The sequence below is a fragment of the Tamandua tetradactyla genome, chromosome 6 (genome assembly GCF_023851605.1).
Source record: "Tamandua tetradactyla isolate mTamTet1 chromosome 6, mTamTet1.pri, whole genome shotgun sequence".
Taxonomy (NCBI): Eukaryota; Metazoa; Chordata; class Mammalia; order Pilosa; family Myrmecophagidae; genus Tamandua; species Tamandua tetradactyla.
In genome coordinates, this window is record NC_135332.1 from 84071816 (window position 1) to 84097301 (window position 25486).

A 25486-nucleotide genomic window follows, 5' to 3' on the forward strand; every position below is an offset into this window, starting at 1 on the left:
ATAAATAGATGAATACAGTTGAGTGTATGAATATTGACAATAGTTTTCACGTTGTCACGATGCAACCATCCACATGAAAAGAAAAACCAGTTTCCCGAATATTCCCAGGAGGCAGGTGCTGGTGGTGAGTTCCAAAGATGACCCAGTGCATCTCAGTTTCCCACCACCATGAGAAGACAACACCCAGGGCTTGGCTTAACAACAGGAATTTGTTGGCTCGAGGTTTCAGAGGCGAGGCTGGCTTCCTCCCTGGGCGGTATCGTCTGCCTGCTGCCATCCTTGGGGCTCCGTAGGTTTGCTGTCACATAGAGCTGTCCTCTCCTCTCTCTTCCTGGTTCCAGTGACTTCCGGCTTCTTGCTTCTCTGGTGGCTTCTCCTAATGTGCCGGATTTCCTTGGCTCGTAAGGCCCTCTGTCATACTGGGTCTAGGCCCACCAATTCAGCGTGCCCTCACCCTAACTAGCAGCACCTCCAAACCCCTACTTACAGGTGGGCTCCCCCCACAGGGGCTGGGCCCGGGACATGCCTTTTGTGGGGGACATGACTCCATCTGCAATACACAGTGTGCGTGTGTGCGTGCGTGCGTTTGAGGAGTGTGGGTGTTCTAGTTTGCTAGCTGCCGGAATGCAACACACCAGAGACGGATTGACTTTTTTTTTTTTTTTTTTTTGAGAGGGAGGAAGGGAAGGAAAGACAGAGAGAAGGAAGGGAGGAAGAAAGGGAAACATCTTTAAACATTTTCTTGTTTTATTGTATTTTGTTTGTTTGTTTGTTTTTTACATGGGCTGGGGCCGGGAATCGAACCGAGGTCCTCCGGCATGGCAGGCAAGCACTTTGCCCGCTAAGCCACCGCGGCCCGCCCCGGATTGACTTTTAATAAAAGGGGATTTATTTCATTAGTTCTTCAGAGGAAAGGCAGCTAATTTCATCTGAGGTTCTTTCTTATGTGGGAAGGCACAGGGTGATCTCTGCTGGCCTTCTCTCCAGGCCCCTGGGTTCCAACAGCTTTCCCAGGGGTGATTCCTTTCTGCATCTCCAGAGGCCTGGGCTGAGCTGTGAGTGCTGAGGTGAGGTATACTGAGCTGCTTGGGCTGTGCTACGTTGAGCTCTCTCATTTAAGCACCAGCCAATTAAGTCAAACATCATTCATTGCAGCAGGCACGCCTCCTAGCTGACTGCAGATGTAATCAGCAACAGATGAGGTTCAGGTACCATTGGCTCATGTCCGTAGCAACAGAACTAGGTGCCTTCACCTGGCCAAGTTGACACCTGAACCTAACTACCGCAGTGGGGAAGAGGTGTTTGAAGTGCATTCCCAGGATGGGCTCAGAGGGAGGTCCTTTCCCCAGCCTTCTCTGCCCTGGAGGGAGTTTGAGGCTGGGACTGATGTACCTGGGACCCCACTGGCAATGTCATTACCCCACTGTGCACCCCAGAGCCAGTGGCCAACCTCTCCCCACCCCACCTGCCAGGTGTGTCTGTCCTATCTGCCAGATGTCTCCACCTGTGTGCGAGGAGGTGGCCTCCAGGGGCTTCCTAGAGAGGTTCTAGGCTATTTCTGCTCCTTCTGACTTTCCTTGGCTGCATGGGAAGCTGGAAAATGAGGTTGTGTATCTGAACATATTGCTGAATTGAGGAAACAAACAGGAATCGATTGCTCAGGGGAGTGAGGGTACCGGATGGGCTGTACAGAAACAAGCTCCAGGTCAATCACCATGCACAGCCTCGCTATTAGAACCAAGCAGATGGGAACGAGGCTGCTCCTGCAATTCGATGATCAGTAAGCCACAGCACTCATCTGTGAAAGACTTACTGTTCTAGTTTGCTAGCTGCCGGATGCAATATACCAGAAACAGAATGATTTTAAAAAGAGGAATTTAATGAGTTGTTAGTTTATAGTTCTAAGGCCGAGAAAATGTCCCAATTAAAGCAAGTCTATAGAAATGTCCGATCTAAGGCATCCAGGAAAAGATACCTTGGTTCAAGAAGGCCGATGAAGTTCAGGGTTCCTCTCTCATTTGGAAGGACACATGGCGAACATGGCATCATCTGCTAGCTTCTCCTCCTGGCTTCCTGTTTCATGAAGCTCCCCAGGAGGCATTTTCCTTCTTCATCTCCAAAGGTCGCTGACTGGTAGACTCTGCTTCATGGTGCTGCAGCATTCTCTGCTCTCTCTGAATCTCTCATTCTCCAAAATATTTCCTCTTTTATAGGACTCCAATAAATCAATCAAGACCAACCCAAACAGGTGGAGACATGTTGTCACCTAATCCAGTTTAACAGCCACTCTTGACTAAATCACATCATCTAGGGAGATGATCTGATTACAGTTTCAAACATACAATATTGAATAGGGACTACTCCACCTTTATGAAATGGGATTTTGATCAAAACATGGCTTTTCTAGGGGGCATACATCCTTTCAAACCAGCACACTTACTTTAGTTTTGCTTGCATAGAAGTTACGCTTGGAGCGACAGCATTTCCGACCTGGGAAGAAGAGGCCTGCTTTTTACGCTTCTTTATTTAATTAAGTATAGATGAGTGATTTTGTAATTGGTGGTTAATTAAATTCAAGGCTGCTCAGCAAAACCGAGCTCCTTTGAGCAGCCTCATTTCCAGCATCGCGTAAGAAAATCGCTCATTACAATGCAGCCGCCGACCCACACATCCATACCCTCAGGTTCACAAACTTACAATCTCATGAATCATTAAAACAAACTAAACACTTCAGAAAAATTCTTTCCTCCATTTGAAAACAATTTTAAAAACTCATCTTTAACTCCTGGGATGAGCCAGGACCCAGCATGATGGGACTGAGAAAACCTCCTGGACCAAAAGGGGAAAGAGAGAAATGAGACAAAATAAAGTGTCAGTGGCTGAGAGATTTCAGAGCAGAGAGCAAGAATAGCCGGGAAGCTATTCTTCTGCATTATATAGATATTTCTTTTCAGTTTATGGTGTATTGGAGTGGCTGGAGGGAAGTACCTGAAACTGTAGAGCTGTGTTCCAGTAGCCTTGATTCTTGAAGACGATTGTATGATGATAGAGCTTTTACATTGTGACTGTGTGGTCGTGAAAGCCTGTGACTGATGCTCCTTTTATCCAGGGTATGGACAGATGTGTAAAAAGAAATGGATAAAAAAATAAATAAATAACAGAGGGGATAAGAGGTAAAATAAATTGAAATACTTGTGGTCAATGAGAGGGAGGGGTAAGGGATATGGAATGCATGAGTTTTTTCTTTTTTCTTTGTATTTCTTTTTCTGGAGTGATGTAAATGTTCTAAAAATGATCATGGTGATGAATACACAACTATGTGATGATATTGCGAGCCATTGATTGTATACCATGTACGGACTGTATGTGTGTGAAGATTTGTCAATAAAAACATTGAAAAAACTCATCTTTATAAATGCCTATATATAGGAATTCTAAAAATTGAGTTAGTGTATCAACAAACAAACAACCAAACAAGCGAAACTTGCCTTTATGGTTTGAGGCAGAGCTGTCTAGCTTCTCCGGGGCATCAGAGTGTCTTGTGTGAGCTCCCTGTGTCTTCTCATCTCTCCGAGCCAACGGGGAACTCAGAGGCTCCACCTCGCCTCTCCCATTGGAGCTGCTTGCCCGACGTTTTCATCAGGTGTGACTGAAATGATGATTGAGGTTTTCGCAATAGCATTAGTTGAGGAAGAGCTACAGACATTTGGGGATTATATCTTATCCTCACAGATCTGTGTATCTGTTCAACGGGGAAAATGCAATTAGGCAGGGGAGCAGAAGCGGATCCACTGGTAGGGCCAGGCTTGCGGCAGGGTTGGGCACCCCTAGAGTCCCCTGTCCTGCCAGGGCTGCCGCCTGGGGTACCCACCTGGCTGAGTGTCCCCGTGCCCGAGGAAGGGGTTGGGGAGGCTCTCGGTGCCCCTTGCAGAGAGACAATGGCCACCCTGGGGATTTGGGGTGAGACTTTGCTCCATCAGCCCTTAGGGGTGGGGGCTGCCTTAGTTCGGGGCGGCAGGCGGGTGGGCAGAGCTGCGAGAATGGGCATCAGGCCTGTGAAGTGCAAGGTGGGGGGTGGAGGGCGGCTTCTGCAGCCTTCAGGTGGGCCCACACCAGGCACTCGGACAAGGTGGGAAAGGCCCAGCTGCAGACTCCGTGTATTCCTGTGCACGTGTGTGTGACATCAGACCCACAGGGCTCTCCCAGCTGGAGTGCATGTAACGGCCACCACGTCCCTGTCCCTCGGTGCATGAGGGGGTGGGGGGTAACTTGTTTAACAAGAAGGAGCTGAGCTGAAGGAGGGCGATGGCCGTTGGGGGTGGGGCTGGGTGGGAGGTGGTGTCCTAAGGGTGGAGGGAGGTGGTAATGGAGGTGGCAGGAGGCAGGAGAGGCTCGCAGCAGGGGAGGGCGGGAAACCCTCCCTCGTGGGTCAAGGTCTTCGGAAAAATCTAAAGTTTTATGGATGGTGTCCCGAGGACTTTGCAGTTTCTGGAACTTGGCTGTCTCCAGGGCGCCAAGGGGATCCCACATTGCTGGCTAAATCCCCAAACCCTGAGAGGAGGAGAAGGGACTGGAATTGGAGACACCCCTCTGAGCCCCTCTGCCCCTTCCCTGGGGGTCCCTGGGCTCTGCTGACCAGCTCCTCCTGTGCCACGGCCCTGTCCCTGTGCCTGCTACTTGACCACTGACCACAGACCACTTTCCTTCTCCACAGGGACTGGAGATGTCCCTGTCCCTGCCCTCCAGCCTGGGGCTGGGGGGAAAGAGTGACAATGGACCACAGGGTCACCGAGGCAGGTCCAGAGAAGGTCCCACTGTGCAGCCAGCCCCAGGCACCCTTGCCCCCAGGTGGAGCTTGGAGAGGCCCACACTCCCTGACCCCTTTCCTGGCAGTGCAACTTCCTTCTCCCCTCCTGACAGGTTTGGAGCTGTCATGCACCCCAGAAAAGGCATGCTCTTTTAATCCACCCCTGTGGGTTTAGACCTATTGTGGGCAGGACCTTTCGAGTACGTCGTTTCAATTTAGACATGGCCTACCCCATTCGAGGTGGGTCCTAATACCCCTACTGGAGCCCTTCATGGGGATAAAAGCCCCAGGGAAGCTGAGAGGAGGCCACTGAAGCCACAAAACCAGGGAGAGAAGGACCAGCAGATGCCACCATATGCCTTCCCATGTGGCAGAGGGACCCGGGCTCTGGGGTAGCCGGTCTTCAGAGATAGTACCCTCTTGTCGATGCCTTCTTTAGGACATTCTCACGGCCTTAGAATTGTAAACTGTAAGCAAATATATTCCCATTATTAAAAGCCAGCCCATTTCTGGTTTATCGCATTTTGTCAGCTTTAAAGTTAACAGTTCTGCCCAGGGGCTCCCCACGTGCAGTGTTCAAGGTCCTGGCTAGAGACACCGCTGGTCCAGGACTGCACGGGGTGGGGGTGGGGAAGGGAGGAGGCAGGTGTCTCAGGGCTGAGCCCAGAAAGGGGGCGTCGGGGCCCAGTGGGGGACCACATTTAGGGAGGGGCAGGGCTCCCGCAGTGGTCTGGCTGCCACCCGGAGCTCCCCCCAGAGGCTCAGCCAGCAACCCTGACCCCCTCACCGAGCTCAAGGGACAGCAGAGCCACCCACAGGACATTGGGCCCCTTCACACCCCAGGGTCCAGGGGGCTCTAACTCCAAGGGAAGGCTCTGCCTGGAAGACCCCAAGGTCAAGCTCACAGTGAGCTTCCCACTTCCATTGTGGCCAGGGCAGCTGCTCCCCACCCTTCCCCAGGGGGCCCAGAGGAGGCGGGCAGGAGCACAGTCTCCCACCCCACCGCTGCAGACCCTCCCCTGCTGCTTCCTGGCTAGCCCACCGGTGGGGGGAGGAGACCTCCCCACTCAGACCTGTGGGGGAAATGCATCCCCACCCCCCACCCCCATCCGCCCCACATCCCTTGCTAGGATGAGGCTCTCACATCTTCTCGTTGCCCTTAGGGGACCGGAACCCAGAAATTCCCCTGACTACCCCACACCTGCCGCCTTGGCGAAGCTGTGGTTTCCAACAAGGGGTGCCTGGCGGTGTCAGGAGATATTTTCACTGACATAATTTTGGGGAGGGGTATCTCTAAACGCCCTTCAGCCACAGGGTAGCCACTCCCCGGAAACATGGACGTAGCCCCAAACATTCATATGCTGAGGTTGAGAAACCCTGGAGTAACCACTGCCCTCCACTGTGCCCCAGCCCCCAACTCTGCCTCTCCACCCATGCCCACCCCCTTCCTGGGGGTTCACAGAGAGGTGAGGCCTCTGTGAACCCCCAGACCACCCCTTGGGACTCTGCTCGCCAGCTGTTTCCAGGTGTGGAGCCCTGCCCTGGGGAGGGGCTTTTCTTCCCCCATCTGGGGTTTCAGATCTCGGGGTCCCACCTTCACACCCAGTTGTGGACCCAGTGGGTGGGGCAACATGTGAGGAGAGGAAACAAGGGAAGGGAGCAGAGACCCCAGGACCCACCAGTGGGAGGGTACACTGAGACCCCCAAAATAGGGGCAGGCCAGATATGCCTCTGGAGAGTGCAAGGAGCTGCCCCAAGAGACACCCCAACCCCCGCCTGGCACCCAGACCTCTCAGGGCTTTGAAGACCCTGGGCAGGGCCTGAGAATAAGGTGTGCATCCTCCCCCATCTCTGGGTGCAGATAACTCCCCCACCCCTCAGTCCGGCTCTCCCTCAAATGCATGTATGCCTGCCTGCAGATATTGCCAGCCCTATCGTGTAAAGGATGTATAGCCCTCACTTTACAAACGCTAAGGAAAAATACGCTAATCTTTATTGTCAATTCCACAGGTCTGAGGGATTCTCTCCACCATATCTTCTATATCACATGCATTGTTTTGCTTTTTACAAAAATGGTTCCTAGAATAAAAACAAAATGGGATAATACAGGAAAGCGCAAAGAAGAAAAAATTATCCATAATTCATCACCCTTAAAGAAACCTGTTAATATTTTGATGTTGCAATTAAAATCTACTTTTGTTACTTAGCCATATACTTTGAACATTTTCCCATGACGTTATTCTTTTACAACCATATTTTTAATGGCTGCATAGTGTGCCACTGTTCAAATAATCCCCAACTGTTGAACCTTTAGGCTACTTCCAGTTTGTTTCTACTGCAAATGAGCCACGATAAACTCCATTTTCAATGATTTTTTTACCATCTATTTGGAAGGAATTTGTCAATAGTCGGCAAATGTTGAAAAAAATTGCATTCTTTGGTTCAATAATTCAAACATGGAACACTAAGGAAAAAGCTCTGTTCTGCTTCTTTTGTTACCACTGATAATTGTAAAGCATTGGAAAGGAGAGTAAGGAAGTTCCTTCTCAAGTAACGCAACATTTATGCATGATTTGCAGCTATTAGAATGATGTTGAGGAGATATTTTTTCAAACCATGGGGAAATGCTTGTTTCGAAAGTTAAGGAATAAAAGCCAGATAAAGTGTGTGCACACACCATGAGCAGATATGCGTGGAAAACTTCCCGGAAGAACACGGTGGGAAACTCTGCCATCAAATCTAGGTTGCAGGTGGTAGAAACATGGCAAAGTTTCCCCCGCCCCAATTTCTGAATTTCTGGATTTTCTGTGATGAGTTTGTGTCCATCCATCAGCTCAGTAATGTTGGTGGGATGTTTTTCACAAGCCAAACTTGCTAGAAAGCCCAGTTCGGCAATGCTTGTCTCCCAGTCTTCCAACACGGGCCTTTGCAGGAGCCCCTTCCTCTGCCTTGAACACTTCGGAGCTGCCCCCTGGCCCCTCCTTACCCTCCCTGGAATGGGAGCCAGCTTCCACTAACCCTGCGATATTCAGCTATGCTGCCTCATCCTCCACAAAGCTCTGACTCGTCTTCTCTGGGCTCCCCAGGCGGCATGCTGACCTTAAAAGTGGCGTTGGCCCTTTCTGACCCACAGCTAGACTGGGCACTCATTGAGCCCCAAGTCTGGCCTCCTGCCTCTCTCTGCCTGAGTGTGGGACTGAGCCTGCTGGGAAGGTTTTGGAGTGGAATCAGCAGAGACAGGCCGTGCAGTTGAGCTTGTTGGAGGGTATGCCAGTTTGAAACTGTTGTGTACCCCAGAAAAGCCATGTTCTTTCATCCTGACTCAACATTGTTGGGTGGGATTCTTTTTGACTAAGTTGTTTCCATGAGAAGTGACCCACACAACTGTGGGTGAGACCTTTTGATTAAGTGACTTCCATGGAGATGAGTCACCACTCATTCAAGGTGAGTCGCTTACTGGAATCCTTTAAGAGGGAATCATTTTGGAAAAAGCTTCATTGCTGACACAGACAGAGACATTTGGAAATGCAGAAAGAAGTGCCCCAGGGAAGCTGTTTGAAATGAGACGCTTGGGCAGATGTTGCCAAGTGCCTTCTCAGTCAAGAGAGAAACCACGAACGTCGTTGGCCCTTTCTCGAGTCAAGGTATCTGTCTCTGGATACCTTACTTTGGATATTTTTATGGCCTTAGAACTGTAAACTTGTAACTTAATAAAATTCCTTTTATAAAAGCCAACTCATCCTGGTAAATTGCATTTCCAGCACCATTAACAAACTAAAAGAGAGGGAGAGAGTGAGCAAGAGGGCAAGTGAGGGTTGTGTGGGGTATGGAAGCAGACCTGGCCCTAGGCCCTGGGCCCTTCTGGAAACTGTGGCAGACTCCTGCAGGCTGCTTTTCATACTTTACATAGTGGACCATTTGCCTCAAGTTGTGAGGGAGCAGTAAATGTCTCCATTTTACAAATGGCCAAGTGGAAGCTTAGAGATACAAAGTTAAGTTGCCTACGGTATGCAAACAGTAAAGGTCAGAGCAGGTATCTGCCCAGGATCACTCGCCTCTAAGTAGCTCTGTGTGGGTGAGGTCAGTTCTGCAAACGTGAGCTCATCCCTCATGCTGGTGAGCTGTGAGTCATCAGTCAGAGGCAAGATCCCACCCCGGTTTCCTGCAGTCTGCTCTGCCTAGATGTTCCAGAGGCAACTAACCCTCAGTAGGCTCTGGAATTGAGCTCAGCGACTTCCAGAATCCCCACCTCCGGCTGAGATGACATGAGTAGTTCAATCTAGTAGTTGTTCTTAAGGGAGTCCCATGAGTCCATGGCATTTGCCGTTCATTTTAAATAAACCTATGTGAATAAAGTGGGCAAGGCCCAAGGCCAAGGGTCAATTCAAGATAAAACAAATAAGGACAAGATCAAATCCATTACTGACATGAGTCAGGTCAAGACAAAGTCAAATCCAAGACAAAATCCAAAGCCATCATTGGCCAAGACCAAAAGCCAAGTCAAAGACCACAACCAACCAAGGCCTAGGCTGACACAAGAAGGCTCAATAAGGGTCAAGATGGAGACTAACCCCAGGTCAAGGCTGGGTCTGGGCAAGACCAAAGTCAAGGCCAAAAGGTGGCTGCGTTTGGATGGATTGCTGGCTTCTCTGTCATGGGGCAGGTAATGAAATTGTCCTTACGTTGCTGGTGGGATATGAGCTATTTAGCCCATTGGTTAATGATAACAACTTAATGGAAGGCACCCAATAGCCCTGGGGCCTGAACCAGGCACCATGAGTGAACCATCACAGTCTCTTCCTACATGACTTCTTGAGGCAGATTGGCAATTGGTGACTCTGGATGCCTTGAGAGTCCTGAGCCTTCAGGAGGCATCTGGGGCTGGGATGGTTTTCATCTTTCATTTCAAATAGGGTCTGCAGATGCAGCTACTGTTCAGTGAACAAGATCAAGGCCAGTTCATAGATGAAGGAGTAGATGGAATGGTAGACACTGTAACTAGAAAAAGTGATCTGACCCAAATGATTTGAGGAAGTGATACCATGTGAGAGGCAATTTGATACTCCCATATGGAAGTAGGCTTGGTGAAAGATAAATAAAAACAGACATCATCCTGCAAATGTAAAAACAGTATTTTTTTTATATTCCTTGCTCTGGTGAACAGACATTCCTGGTCCTCCTGATTCTCTCCACTCCCATCCTTGACCCTGAGTGGAGACAAGGACAGATCTGACAGATGCTAATGGATTACCTTCAACAGCTGAAAAGTGAAGCTTTGTGTCTTCTCAGGTCTCAATGTCCCTGCATGAAAACAGCCTTGAGGAAACTTCTTGTAGCTCTCGGGACCTTAAAAATCCATGTGTTTGGAGCACAGGGGAATGCAGGATTCTTATTTCCTCCTTTGCTTTTTTCTATATATTTCCCATTTTTCTCCAATGACTGTGCATTATTTTTACAATCCAAGAAAACACAGATTTTATTAAAAATAAAATGTTTTTGAAAAAACTCTGAGTATGAGGCACCAGCCAGGGTCGTCTGGTTACTGAGTGACCCCACTGCCAGGCAACTCGGCAGCAGCCCTGGGGCCCCCCAATGGCTCCTTCTGCCTAGCATGAACTGAATCCCAAGTGTGACTGTAATATTCTCAAATTGGAAGGAGGTGGGCAAGGAGGGGACAGACTGGGTAGCGCTCACATTTTTAAGAAGAGGCCTGAGTGCTGAGATGGTGCATGTGGTGGTTTGGGGCTGTTTGTACCCCCAGAAAAACATGTCCTTAAATAGAATCCATTCCTGTGGATGCAAATCCATTGTAAGTAGATTCTTTTGATGAGGTTACTTCAATTCAGGTGTGGTCCACCTGTTTCAGGATCGGTCTTATTCCTTTTACTGGAGTCCTTTATGAAAGGAATGAATACAGGGAGAAAAGGAAAAACCATGGAAACAAGAAGCTGGGATCAAAAAACCTGGAAGAGAAGGGAGTGGCCAGCAGATGCCACCATGTGCCTTACTATGTGGCAGAGGAACCCAGGGATACCAGCAGCTTCCTTTCTTTGGGAGGCCTTGATTTGGACATTTTCCCAGACACTAACTGTAAACTAATACATTCCCGTTGCTTAAGCTGAGCCATTTCATGGTATTGCTTTCAACAGCCTAGGAAACTAAAACCGTGCCCGAGAAACCCAGCCAGAGGGTGTGTCCTGGGCGGAAGCATGAATGAGGAAGGGCACCTGCACCTCTGAAGGGCACCAGCTGCCTCCAGATGGTGCTGTGGACTGGGAAGGGGTGGGAGGTCGCTCTTGAGCTCCTAACCCATGGCACATTCTGGGGGCGTTATCTGGTGGAAACCCCTGTTTGGTTTCCTGGGGCTGTGGTGACAAGGCAGCACAAACCCAATGGCTTAAAACAACAGAAATTTGATCTGTGGACGTGGTGTTGGCAGGGCCATGCTCCCTCTGAAGCAGGTAGGGAAGAATCTCTCCTAGACTCTCTTATGGCTTCTGAAGTTTTGCCTGAAACCCATGGCGTCCTCTGCCACCATCACTGAAGGCATTCTCCCCATGTCTGTGTGTCTGTGAGCAATTCTTTCCTTCTTATAGGCCATCGGTCTTATTGGATGTGGGCTGACTTGCTCCAGTAGGGTCTCAACTAACTACGCCTTCAAAGACCCTATTTCCTAATAAGGATGGGTGTTAGGACTTGAGGAGGTCTTTTTGTGGGACACAGTTCAACCCGTAACACCTCCTGACAATCTTCGCAGTATTATTATTTCCCATCCAAAGAAATGAAAGTCCTCAGAGGTGAAGTGGGTAGTCCGAGACCAGCCAGTGACCAAAGACCAGAGCTCAGTCTCCAGAACACTCTCACCTCCAGAGCTGGTGGTTTTGCCGTCACTCTGCCAAAGGGGCTGGTGCTGGGGAAAGCTTTCCTTCTCCCCGTCTATTTATTCCTTTATTTATGTATATCGGTGTGGGCTTGAGAGTTTCATTCTTCATTATCTTTCTATTATCTATCTGTCTGTCTATATACCTAATCTATCATCTATTTTATGGTGGTAATCTCTATATAACGTAGAATTTGCCATTTAAACCATTTTAAGTATACAATTCAGTGGCTTTGATTACATTTATAAGGTTTTCCTACCTTCATCACCACCCATTACCAAAATCTTTTCACACCCCAAACAGAAACTCTGTACCCATTAAGCAGTGTCTCTGATTATTTATTTTGATGTTCAATTTACCCCAGATTTGGCTGCTCTGAGCACCTTAAAGCCTGCTCCTATGCATTCTGCCACGTCCCCATCATCCATTGAGCACTTCCTGACCATATGGCACAAAAATGGTTTCAAGCTCACCTGTTCTTTCCTCAGTCCAGCCCTGGAATCAGCTATTTCTCCAAGAGCTCCTGGTTGCTCTTAGTGAGAAAGCAGTATTAAAAACCAAACTCCAGCTCTTAGTGTGCTACTGGGATGTCCCACAGAGTGAGGGTTCCACATCTGCATGCACGCTCATTTACACTTCTGTGCCCATGGTGGTTTCGATTACCTAGCAACCTTTGCTGAAGCCATAAGCTCACACCAGTGCCTTCCAGCCACTTCGTAGGGGTGGGCTCTTCTTCATTCTCCCTTTCCACATCTGTGTCCCTCTTCTCAGACACTATAAAAGGCAGGCTCCCAGTGCCCTCAATGTGTTACTTGCTTGCTCAGTCCTCCTATAGGCAGCAATTCCTGACTCCCCAGTGCCGGAATCCATGTGGATGCTCCTCGTATGTGCCCTGCCCTGCAGGCTGCCTTCCTGCCCCGCAGACCCCACGGTTTTCCTCCTGCTCCGGTGCCTGACGCTGGTCTTAAGTGTCATTCGGTCCATGGAAGCTCTTCAGTTGAATGTGCTCGGAGTTCTCCATCCTTCCCTGTATGGCTGCATCTTGGCCTTAAGAAAGCTTTTCCCACCCTGAGGGTACGAGGTTGTTCTCCCAGCGCACCTTCTAGAAGCTTCACGGTGCTGTCAATTCACATGCTGGGCATTGATGTCTGTGATGGGTGATGTAGGTTGTCCGGTTTCCCTTCTTCGTCCTTTTATTCTTTCTCTCTTTTTTAAAATTTTGCCGCAGAGATCCTCGATTGACCCAGGAACACTTGAGAACATCTTTCCTTCCCTGCTGCCTGCGTAACTCGTGTGATTTATAGATGGCTCTGTTTCTAGACCTTCTATTCTGTTTCAGTTTTCTATTTGCTTATCCTTGTTCCCAAAACACATTGAGTAGTAGGATAGCTTTTACATCTCCATGCTGTACAAAGCTCTCTGAAGTTCCACCTGTTCTAGTCAAGTTCAAAGACAAAAACAGAAACATTCCGGTGGGTTCCAACTGGGATTCCAGTGAATCTAAAGATCAATCTCAAGAGAATGACATTTTTAAACAACGAAGCCTTTCAAACTAAGAAATGATCTTCTATCTTCATCTACTTAGCCTTAAAAATGCCTCTAAATGAAGTGTTGTAACTGTTTTATAGAAGTCCTTAACAAGTTAGTAGGTATTTGATAGTCATAATCTTTATTGTACCTATAGCTTACACACTTAAAAAAATATTTTTATCATAAACAACAAACAAATTAACAAACATTCTTGACATACAAACATTCTTGACCCGGTTACAATCAATGGCTCACAACATCAACACATAGTTGTTACACACTTTAATTTTCATTTTGCTAATTCTTTGTGGTGACTATGTAGGAATATGGTTAATTTTTCCCCATTGTAACCATTTTTAAGTGTTTACTTCAGTGGTATTCATTACACTCAGAATATTGTGCTACCATCACCATCAGTCATTACTAAGACTTTTTCATGACCCCAAACAGAAACTCTATACTTATCAAGCAAAACTCCTCATTTCCCCCACCCTCTGGTAACCTCTAATCTACTTTCTATCTCTACTAACTTGCTTATTCTGGATATTTCATGTCGCTGAACATAACGATTTCAAGATTCATCCATCTTGCAGCATGAAATACAAGTAATTTTTCTGTCTTGATTTATATCTAGCAATTTTACTGGGCTCTCTGACTAGTTCTAATAATATATATTAGATTCTTCTGAGGAAGTGGCCAGCTGCGTGGCACCTGACGTCTCCCCTCACAGAGAAGGCAAGAAGATACATCTCGCCTGCCCTCCCATGGGGAAATGTATGTCTCAGGGTGGACCCACCGTCTTGCAGGCCTGGTGAGAACTTCGTCCACGCACTCGCCTCATGCCGCCATCCCATCCTCCATTACCTCCTTTTATGGTAAAGGAAGCGTGGCCTCGGGTGACTGACATCCCATGCTCTTGCCGCATGCCTAGTCCCAGAGAGCGGCTGACTTTCTAGAGTGGAGAGAGGCCTGCTGAGGGCTCAGTTACGAGGCCAGGGATGGGGGGAGGGGCTGACCTTCCGGGTGCAGTGAATGCTTTGGGCCAGTGGCTAACACCTGACACTGGGTCCCCCAGAGCCACAGTACAAGGGCCCAGAAACCAGGTGGTGGAGAAGGGAGTGGCCTGCTTCATTAGGAGGCCACTGTTTGCCATCTCTACAACTTTGGTCCTTGATGGCCTTGGGGCTCAAAAGGTCCCATGGAGGACCACGGAAATGTGGTCATGGTTGCACTAAACTAGAAACTGAGACCACCTCCCTGGCCATTTGGGGCCCCTCAAGACAGAGAAAGGGGCCACTGCACAAGCTGGGGTGTTTTTCCTGACACCATGGGGACGTCAGGGTGTAGCTTCACAAGAGTTAAGAATGATACATCTCAGCTCCAGACTCACAAGGGTACCTCCTAATGCTCCTTGGCCCTGTAGTCTTGGTCAATGCAAAATTGTGGTGTGCCCATAAAGACACCGTGGCATACCCATAAAACAGGGCCACCAAGAGTTCTGAAGCTGTAGGACTGAGGTTGCAGGACTGGCAGCCGTAGGCACAACAGGAGATGCACTGTGTTAAAATAAGGCAGAACTGGTGGTCAAGCCCAGAAGTGGGGGCCTGTGGAAGCTTGGTTTCATGCACCTTCTCTCTCCCTACCATATGGTGACAGCATTCTGGTCCTGGGACTCAGCTGTCGTCGCTCTATGGCAGCTGAGAACCGTGTCTCCTGCGTTGGGGACCCGAGACTGTTCCCCTGCTGGATAGTTTGTTTGCTCCTCCAGACCCTTCCCCTCCACTCTATGCCTTGGCAGGCTGAGCCGTCTGGGCTGCAGTGGCAGGTGTCCTTGCCCTGAAACCTCCTCGGACCTCCCTGAAGGGAAGTAAGTGGGAAGAGCCTGTGGCCAAGCGTTTACCACCCAGGGTCTTTGCACTGCTGTTCCCGCCGGGCCGAGGCTGGGTTCCATCCTCCCTAACCCCACAGTGTTCTGGGTCCCGGCAGCTGTCAGCACCTGCTCCTGCAGCTCTAACAGGGCTGAGAGCTTCTGGGAAGCCCTGCTGAGCCCCACTGTGCTCTTCCAGGTGCTTCTCGTCTCCTGTAGTTTCCTCTTGAGCCTGCCCACAGTCCCTTGGTGAAATTCTTCAGTCCCTCCCCTGAACACACAGGCAGTTTCCAGCTGGGGCTCTAACAGGTCTCCTTCATCATTCAAGTCTTTGGCTAAATACCACCTCCTTGAAGACGCGTTCCCAGCTGCTGCCACTTGTCCACCACATGCCGGCCCTCCCTCTCCTCTAAAACAGCCTCAGCGCCCTTCCCACGAACTGACGTTTAATATATACTAATTTGCTTACGACGTCCACTCTTGCACCATGAGCTTTGCAAGGCAGGGGGCCGTCTTGTTTTTGGCTCTGCCTTCAGTGTGTGGCCGTGTCACTGCTGCACAAACACAAACACAAACACAGGCTGAATAAACAACTGAGGACCTGCCTGGTTTCAACCATGGGTGAGAGGCTCCAGACAGGGTAGCTGGAAACTGCACAACCCCAATCATGGGCTGGGTGTGGGAGCTGCTGAGCAGTCAGAGAGCGAGCCCCAAACACGAGACCCACCTCCAGGTTCTCTGCGTGCTTTTCTTCTCCAAGGAGTAAAGCAACTTTTAATTTTTTCTTTGTGAGTAGTGGCCCCAGACAAAGCCAGCTGCTGGTGCTGGTGAGCTGGGAGATTAAAATGGTACTAAGATGCTACTAGCAGGAGGATGTGAGTCAAATTACAGAGCAGATTCTGCCATTGGGGAGACCGACTTGCAGTCCAGCCAACACAATAGTCAAAAAAGTGAAAGGAAACCTTTAGTGAGAAGTGAAAAAGAGTTGGCTGTGGCCTGAGGTTAGCCACAGGAAGCACTCTGTCCATAGTGCACCCTGAGAGAAACAGAAACCAGTGTAAGCACGTCCGTCTGCGTGTCTGAGTGTGTTCACGGGGTCTCAGGGTGTTGTACTTGAAAATGTCAAAGTTACATTGTTATCCACCAAATAATTAGCAAAGATTAAAAAAAATCAGAATGCACAGTGCTAATACATGTGAGATGAAATGTTCCCCGTCAAATGTACTCGTGAGAATATAAATTAGTCAAATATTTGGAAAGCAATTGGTATTATGTGTTAGGAAGCCAGAAAAATACTTGGACCTTTTGTCCCAATAAGTACAATCTGGGAACACCACTGTATTAGTTAGGGTTCTCTAGAGAAACAGAATCAACAGGGAACACTTGCAAATATAAAATTTATGAAAGTGTCTCACGTGACCGTAGGAACGCAGAGTCCAAAATCCACAGGGCAGGCTGCGAAGCCAATGACCCCAGTGGATGGCCTGGACGAACTCCACAGGAGAGGCTCACCAGCCAAAGCAGGAATGCAACCTGTCTCCTCTGAGTCCTCCTTAAAAGGCTTCCCATGATTGGATTTAGCATCACTAATTGCAGAAGACACTCCCCTTTGGCTGATTACAAATGGAATCAGCTGTGGATGTAGCTGACGTGATCATGACCTAATCCTATGAAATGTCCTCATTGCAACAGACAGGCCAGCGCTTGCCCAATCAGAGGAACAGGTACCACAACTTGGCCAAGTTGACACCTGTCCCTAACCATGACAGTCCACCCCTTGTCAACTTGGCACATATATATATATATATCACCTTAGACCATACTTAATTTCCAAATGAAAACAAATAAGCACACATTTTTTCTTTTACCTGACAACACTCAACTGTCCTGCATATAACTGGAAACACATTAAATCTCTCCAGAATAGCGTGCAAATCCTTGGGCAACATTCATTCTTAAACTTGATATCTTACAACTTAAATAGTATAACACAAACAAAACAGCATTACAGTCCTCGTTTCTGTAACTGATCACGTGGTCGAAGTTCATATTTATCACTACCTTCTTCCACTACCCATTCCATGTTCCCTTTCCCCTCAGCAAGCACTTCAGCTGGCCGTGGTTCTTTGCCTGGTGGGGTGACCCAAACGTTCATTCCTGAAGTCTCAGAGCCATTAGTGGTCCTGCCTGGATTGTGTTGTTGCAGTTTTCCATTGATTTTAATCACAGGGCATGGTAGTACTAATAGACGCCCCAGGGGATCTCCTATATTCCAAGAAAACTCTTCTTTACCTCCATTATGTAGTTGCAGTCCTACTTCCTTCTGATAGTCAGGGTCAATTACCCCAGACAATAATGTAATCCCCTTCTTGGTGTGTTGATCCAGAGGCATAAGTAGCCCAAAGTGGCCAGGTGGCAATCTTAACTTCCAGTTCAGTGGTATCACTGTTGTTTCTCCTGGAGAAAGCACACCCTGTTTTGGAACTAAAACCTGTAGACCAGCAGAACTCAGGGTAGCAGGGACAGGAAGCAAAAATTTTCCTAGTGGATCACTAGGAGTAATAGTGAGTGGCACCACACCCATTTCCACCCTTTGGTTCCTGGACCCATGGATCCTGGCTATGGGAGAAACAGCACCATACAGCGGACGCTGATTCAGAGCATACACAGCTTCCTGGAGAACATTACCCCAGCCTTTCAAGTTTTTGCCACCTAGCTGGCACCGTAATTGAGTTTTCAAAAGGCCATTCCACCGTTCTATCAATCCAGCTGCTTCTGGATGATGGGGAACATGGTAAGACCAGAGAATTCCATGAGCATGTGCCCATTCCCGCACTTCATTTGCTGTGAAGTGTGTTCCTTGATCCGAAGCAATGCTATGTGGAATACCATGACGATGGATAAGGCATTCTGTAAGCCCACGGATAGTAGTTTTGGCAGAAGCATTGCGAGCAGGGAAAGCAAACCCATATCCAGAGTATGTGTCTATTCCAGTTAGAACAAATCGCTGCCCCTTCCATGAAGGGAGTGGTCCAATGTAGTCAACCTGCCACCATGTAGCTGGCTGGTCACCTCGGGGAATGGTGCAATATCGGGGGCTGAGTGTGGGTCTCTGCTGCTGGCAGATTGGGCACTCAGCAGTGGCTGTAGCCAGGTCAGCCTTGGTGAGTGGAAGTCCATGTTGCTGAGCCCATGCATAACCTCCATCCCTACCACCATGACCACTTTGTTCATGAGCCCATTGGGCAATAACAGGAGTTGCTGAGGAAAGAGGCTGACTGGTATCCATAGAACGGGTCATCTTATCCACTTGATTATTAAAATCTTCCTCTGCTGAAGTCACCCTCTGGTGTGCATTCACATGGGACACAAATATCTTCATGTTTTTAGCCCACTCAGAAAGGTCTATCCACATACTTCTTCCCCAGACCTCTTTGTCACCAATTTTCCAATTATGGTCTTTCCAAGTCCCTGACCATCCAGCCAAACCATTAGCAACAGCCCATGAGTCAGTATACAAACGCACCTCTGGCCAGTTTTCCTTCCAAGCAAAATGAACAACCAGGTGCACTGCTCGAAGTTCTGCCCACTGGGAGGATTTCCCCTCACCACTGTCCTTCAAGGACACCCCAGAAAGGGGTTGTAATGCTGCAGCTGTCCACTTTCGGGTGGTACCTGCATATCGTGCTGAACCATCTGTAAACCAGGCCCGAGTTTTATCTTCCTCAGTCAATTCACTGTAAGGAACTCCCCAAGAGGCCATAGCTCTGGTCTGGGAAAGAGAAGGTAATGTGGCAGCAGTAGTGGAAACCATGGGCATTTGGGCCACTTCTTCATGTAACTTACTTGTGCCTTCAGGACCTGCTCTGGCTCTATCTCGTATATACCATTTCCACTTTACAATAGAGTGCTGCTGTGCACGCCCAACTTTATGGCTTGGTGGGTCAGACAACACCCAACTCATGACAGGCAACTCAGGTCTCATGGTAACTTGGTGGCCCATGGTTAAGCGTTCAGTCTCTACTAAGGCCCAGTAGCAAGCCAAAAGCTGTTTCTCAAAAGGAGAGTAGTTATCTGCAGCAGATGGTAAGGCTTTGCTCCAAAATCCTAAGGGTCTGCGTTGTGATTCTCCTATTGGGGCCTGCCAAAGGCTCCAGACAGCATCTCTATTTGCCACTGACACTTCCAGCACCATTGGATCTGCTGGATCATATGGCCCAAGTGGCAGAGCAGCTTGCACAGCAGCCTGAACCTGTCACAGAGCCTCCTCTTGTTCAGGTCCCCACTCAAAATTAGCAGCTTTTCTGGTCACTCGGTAAATGGGCCGGAGTAGCACACCCAAATGAGGAATATGTTGTCGCCAAAATCCAAAAAGTCCAACTAGGCGTTGTGCCTCTTTTTGGTTGTGGGAGGGGCCAGATGCAGCAATTTATCCTTCACCTTAGAAGGGATATCTCGACATGCCCCACACCACTGGACACCTAGAAATTTTACTGAGGTGGAAGACCCCTGTATTTTTGTTGGATTTATCTCCCACCCTCTGACACGCAAATGCCTTACCAGTAAATCTAGAGTAGTTGCTACTTCTTGCTCACTAGGTCCAATCAACATGATATCATCAATATAATGGACCAGTGTGATGTCTTGTGGGAGGGAGAAACGATCAAGGTCTCTGCGAACAAGATTATGACATAGGGCTGGAGAGTTGATATACCCCTGAGGTAGGACAGTGAAAGTATATTGCTGACCTTGCCAGCTGAAAGCAAACTGTTTCTGGTGGTCCTTACTAATAGCTATTGAGAAAAAAGCATTTGCCAGATCAATAGCTGCATACCAGGTACCAGGGGATGTATTGATTTGCTCAAGCAATGATACTACATCTGGAAAAGCAGCTGCAATTGGAGTTACCACCTGGTTGAGTTTACGATAATCCACTGTCATTCTCCAAGACCCATCTGTTTTCTGCACAGGCCAAATAGGAGAGTTGAACGGGGATGTTGTGGGAATCACCACCCCTGCATCTTTCAAGTCCTTAAGAGTGGCAGTAATCTCTGCAATCCCTCCAGGAATACGGTATTGCTTTTGATTTACTATTTTGCTTGGTAGGGGCAGTTCTAGTGGCTTCCACTTGGCCTTTCCCACCATAATAGCCCTCACTGCATGAGTTAGAGAACCAACGTGGGGATTCTGCCAGTTGCTCAGTATGTCTATGCCAATTATACATTCCGGATCTGGGGAAATAACTACAGGATGGGTCCGGGGGCCCACTGGACCCACTGTGAGACGTACCTGAGCTAAAACTCCATTGATCACCTGGCCTCCATAAGCCCCCACTCTGACTGGTGGTCCAGAGTGACGTTTTGGGTCCCCTGGAATTAATGTCACTTCTGAACCAGTGTCTAATAATCCCCGAAATATCTGATCATTTCCTTTCCCCCAATGCACAGTTACCCTGGTAAAAGGCCGTCGGTCTCCTTGGGGAAGACTTAGAGGAAGGTTAACAGTATAAATTTGTGGCAGTGTAACAGGTTTCTCCCCCATAGGGACCTGGCCTCCCCTTCATTCAAGGGGCTCAGGGTCTGTAAACTGTTTCAAGTCTGGAAATTGGTTAAGGGGCCGTGACTCTGTGTTTTTGTAATTCAGGTTAGACTTCTATTCCCTTGACCTAGAACTCTTTTGTTTATACAGCTCCAACAAGAATTTAGTAGGCTGCCCTTCTATTGTATTTCTAGGTACCCCATGATTTACTAGCCAATGCCACAAATCTCTGCGTGTCTTATAATTTTGATGCCTCCTTTGAGTTTGTTGTCTATTATAATACCCACGTCTACCCTGTCTTTGGTGATTAAGTGCTGCCACCTGGCTTCTGCCAACTCGGAATCCTGTCATCCCCATTGTGTTTAAGGATTCCAGCTCAGTGACAGCAGTTCCTACAGTAATATCTGACCTACAGAGAAGTGCAACCACAGAGCTCTTGAGGGATGATGGTGCTAGTCTCACAAACTTATTTCTCACTGTTCTGGTAAAAGGTGCATCCTCTGGACATTCCTGGGGTGTAAGAGCAGGCTTTTCATGATAAATCCACTCTAACATCCCAATCTCTCTAAGCCTCTGGATCCCCTCATCTACATTATACCAGGGCAGTTCTGGCATTTCAACCTCAGGTAATGTTGGCCACCTTTTGATCCATGTTTCAACCAACCACCCAAACAAGCTGTTAACACCTTTTCTAACTGCTCTAGCTATAACATTGAATGCAGAATCTCTGCTTAGTGGGCCCATATCAATAAATTCAGCCTGATCCAGCCTTATATTCCTCCCACCATTATCCCACACTCTTAAAATCCATTGCCACACATATTCCCCTGATTTCTGTCTATATAAATTGGAAAACTCACACAGTTCTTTTGGAGTATAACGTACCTCCTCATGTGTGATACTTTGTACCTCACCTTTAGGGGCCTGTTGGGACTTTAGTCTAGTTATAGGTCTAGAAGAAATGAGGGGTAGTGGGGGTGGGTCATGAAAAGAATTAGAAATATCTTCCAAGCCATTTGCTTCAGGGCTTTCATTTGCAGTTTCATCTGGTGAAACAGGATTAATCACTCTAGGGCTAATCCCTTCAGGAGGAGGTTGGGTGGCCAATTCCTCAAGGCAGGCTGGAGGTGGGGTGGCTATGTCCTCAGGGCAGACTATTACAGGGTTATCTAAAGAAGGCTCAGCATGGTCTAGGGTTTCAACCTCACCCCCAACATCATTATCAATCCATATGTCACCATCCCATTTTTCAGGGTCCCACTCCTTTCCAATCAATGCCCTCACTTTAACATCAGACACCATGCAAGACTGAGATTTCAGTTTACGTTGTAAAGTTGCTACTCTAATAATAAGATTCTGAGTCTGATTTTCAGAGATCTCAAGTCTACAGCTACAGGAAATAAAATTTTCCTTCAGGATACTCATAGAAACCTCAACATCTTTCAGACGGCACTTAAGCTTCTTGTTTGAAGCCTTAAGCCCATCTCTTTCACCCTTTAATGTAGACAGTGTATCTAACAACAACCAACCAACATCTCTATAACTCTTATTTCTACAAAACTCTGTAAAGGTGTCAAAAACATTATCTCCCAGAGTCTGGCTTCGTACAAGCGAAGCATTAGGAGAATCGAATGATGATATTTTGACTATCTCCTTTGCCAACTCAGTCCATGGATTGGGAGTGTCATTCTGATTATGGGAATCAGAGTCCTTAGTGTCTCTGAGCCCAGTCAGAGTAGAAAACCATTCATAAAAACCCATTTTTAAGATTCTGTTCCTTAAGAACCACTCCTGGTACCAAGATGTATTAGTTAGGGTTCTCTAGAGAAACAGAATCAACAGGGAACACTTGCAAATATAAAATTTATGAAAGTGTCTCACGTGACCGTAGGAACGCAGAGTCCAAAATCCACAGGGCAGGCTCTGAAGCCGATGGAATGGATGGCCTGGATGAACTCCACAGGAGAGGCTCACCAGCCAAAGCAGGAATGCAACCTGTCTCCTCTGAGTCCTCCTTAAAAGGCTTCCCATGATTGGATTTAGCATCACTAATTGCAGAAGACACTCCCCTTTGGCTGATTACAAATGGAATCAGCTGTGGATGTAGCTGACGTGATCATGACCTAATCCTATGAAATGTCCTCATTGCAACAAACAGGCCAGCGCTTGCCCAATCAGAGGAACAGGTACCACAACTTGGCCAAGTTGACACCTGTCCCTAACCATGACAACCACCTTCAGGAAATCATCTGTTCATTCACTTATTTACTCATTCATCAAATGCTTATTTAGCATTGAAAAAAAAAAAGAAAGAAAGAAATTTCTCTGCCTTAAGGAAACTTCAGTTCCAGTGCAAGGAAACAGAGAATAAATAACAGTAAATAAGTAGCATGAAGATGTTAGGAATGCTGGTGAGTGCTAGAGAGAGAGCATGCATGGAGCAGAACCTGCAATGTTAGATGGGCTGGGCTGAGCCGGCCTCACCCAGAAGGCTGAAAAGAATGTGGGGGAGTCAATCTTGTGGATATCTGGGGAAGGAAGAGAGAGCTCCAGCGAGGAGGGGGGCTGGAGGAAGGGGATGGGCTGGCGGGCAGCGGTGGGCAGCCCGGCTGGCATGTGCGACAACCCCTGCCTGTGTGAACAGGGTGGGTACAGAGAGGTCGGAACCCATCTGAACAGAAGGCCACAAAGCTGGAGAGAGCAGTGACGTATTTTGAAGGTTAAACCAGGATTTCCTTATTAATAACAAAAAGCTCGTCCAAAAAAAAAAAAAGGGCTGGGAAACGGCAAAGGAAATTATTCGGTATGTAGACAAGGGAATATTTTGCAGCCATTGAAGTATGACCTTGAGGAATTGTTTTCCCCAAGTTAGGGGGTACGGCCTTCCTGACGCTCCAGGAACAGACACGCAGAGCCCCTAGGTGAGCCATTTGTGGAGAAAATGACCCCGAAAATTCTCAGCAGGAAGCCCTGCACCAGCCTTGGGCCCGGGTCCCTGCTTTCTCTGACTTGTCATTTCCTGCCTTCTACACTCCCAGAGGTTTCCTGGCTGAGGTCCCCAAGCCAGCCCTGCTTTGGGGCGCCAGACTGTCTGTCCTTCCCACCAGCCCCCGATGGCACGGTCCACTCTTCCTCACTCTTCTGGACTCTGCTGCACGGGTGGCCTGAGGTCCTGCCACCCCCTGAGCCTCAGTTTCCCCTTTTGTAGCATAGGGACAACCCCTGTCCGGGGGAATAAGGAGTTAATGTCTAGGCAACTGGCCTGGTGCACCCCAACTTTGGTGCCTGCTATAAAAGTCAGACACCCCAAACTAGAAAGGGATGGGTTCAGCACCCCCTCCGCAGGTGGAGAGGAAGAAGGGATGAAGGAAATGGAGGGGAGGGGAAGGACGGAAGGGGTGGGAATCTGGGAAACAAGGGAAGGGGGCAGAACCAGAGGAGCTTTGTCTCCCCGCCCGCCCCCGGGCACAGGATTAAAGAACCTGAGAGCAGTGAGTTTGGGGTGGTGGAGACAGAAGCTGGGATGGGAGGAAGCTGCACAGGAGAGGAGGGGGTATTCTGTGACCTCCCAGGCCAGGCCAGGCCAGGACCTGACCCTGAGAATACTGGGGAGCCACGGGGGGTGGGAGGCAGCCGGCAGGGGTGACACTAACAAATCGTCTGCTGGTGACCCTGGCTGCAGCTCCTTTGCTGAGCTTTAATCAAAGGTGACTTTAATGCATCACGACTCATCTCGCAAGGACACTGAGAGGTTGGGAGGCCAAACGTGTCTTCCAGAGGGGAAACTGAGGCCGGCAGAGGCCTTGGAACCCTGTGTTTGCTCAGCCCTGCCCTGGGGAAGCTGGTGGACCTGCCTGGTTCCTGCTGCCTGCCCGGGGAGGTGGGAGGAAGGAGGGGCAGGAAGGGGGTGCTGGGGAAGGGGAAGGAGGAGCCAAGGGCTCTGAGTTTCAGTTTCCTGGAGGTGAGGGTGGGGGTGGGGAGGTGGGTGGGTGGGCCTGCCAGCCACGAGGATTCAGGAGGGCAGAAAACAGGGCTGAGGTGGCCCCAGTAAATCTCCCAGCCCCCATCCCTGGGCAGTCCCCTGGGTCTGAGGAAGATTCCAGAGAGCCTAGCCCAGACTTTGGGATTTGCTTAGCTCCCTTGAAGAGATGAGACACAAACCCTATGGGGAGCCAGGACTTCCTGTCCCTTCACCACAGAGCCCTTTGTCATGGAAACATCTAGCTCAGATAGAGACCTGGGTTCATAGGACCCCCCCACCCCCCACCCTCCGTGCTTGGGCTACTAACATTTTTGCTTTGGTAAAATCCTCTTCTTCCCTGTGCCTCCACTCCCATCCTGCTCCCTTTTATTAGCCTCTGTGGAGAGGCGTGGGCATTGTGCCAGATGGGGAGTGGCCATCCTGTGACAGCCCAATCACCCTGCAAAATTCTGTGTCCCTTTAGCTGTTGCAGGAAGGGACCCACTTGGATCCCCAGTAGATGGGGAATAAGAGTCTTAACTGCCCACATCACCCCAGGAACCGGGGGAGGGTTTTTTGGGGGGAGGGGGGTTGATCACCCATTGTGCTGGTTTGAAAAGATGTATGGACCCTAGAAAAGCCATGTTTTAACCCTAATCCCATTTCGTAAAGGCAGCCATTTCTTCTAATCCCTATTCTGTATTTTATCTTTGAAACTGTAATTAGATCATCTCCCTGGAGATGTGATTTAAACAAAAGTGGTTGTTAAACTGGATTAGGTAGAGGTGGGTCTTGATAAGTTTCTTAAGTCCTATAAAAGAGGAGACATTTTGGAGAAAGGCAATTTAGAGAGAGCAGAGTAGAACGACATAGCCACGAGAAGCAGAGCCCACCAACCAGCA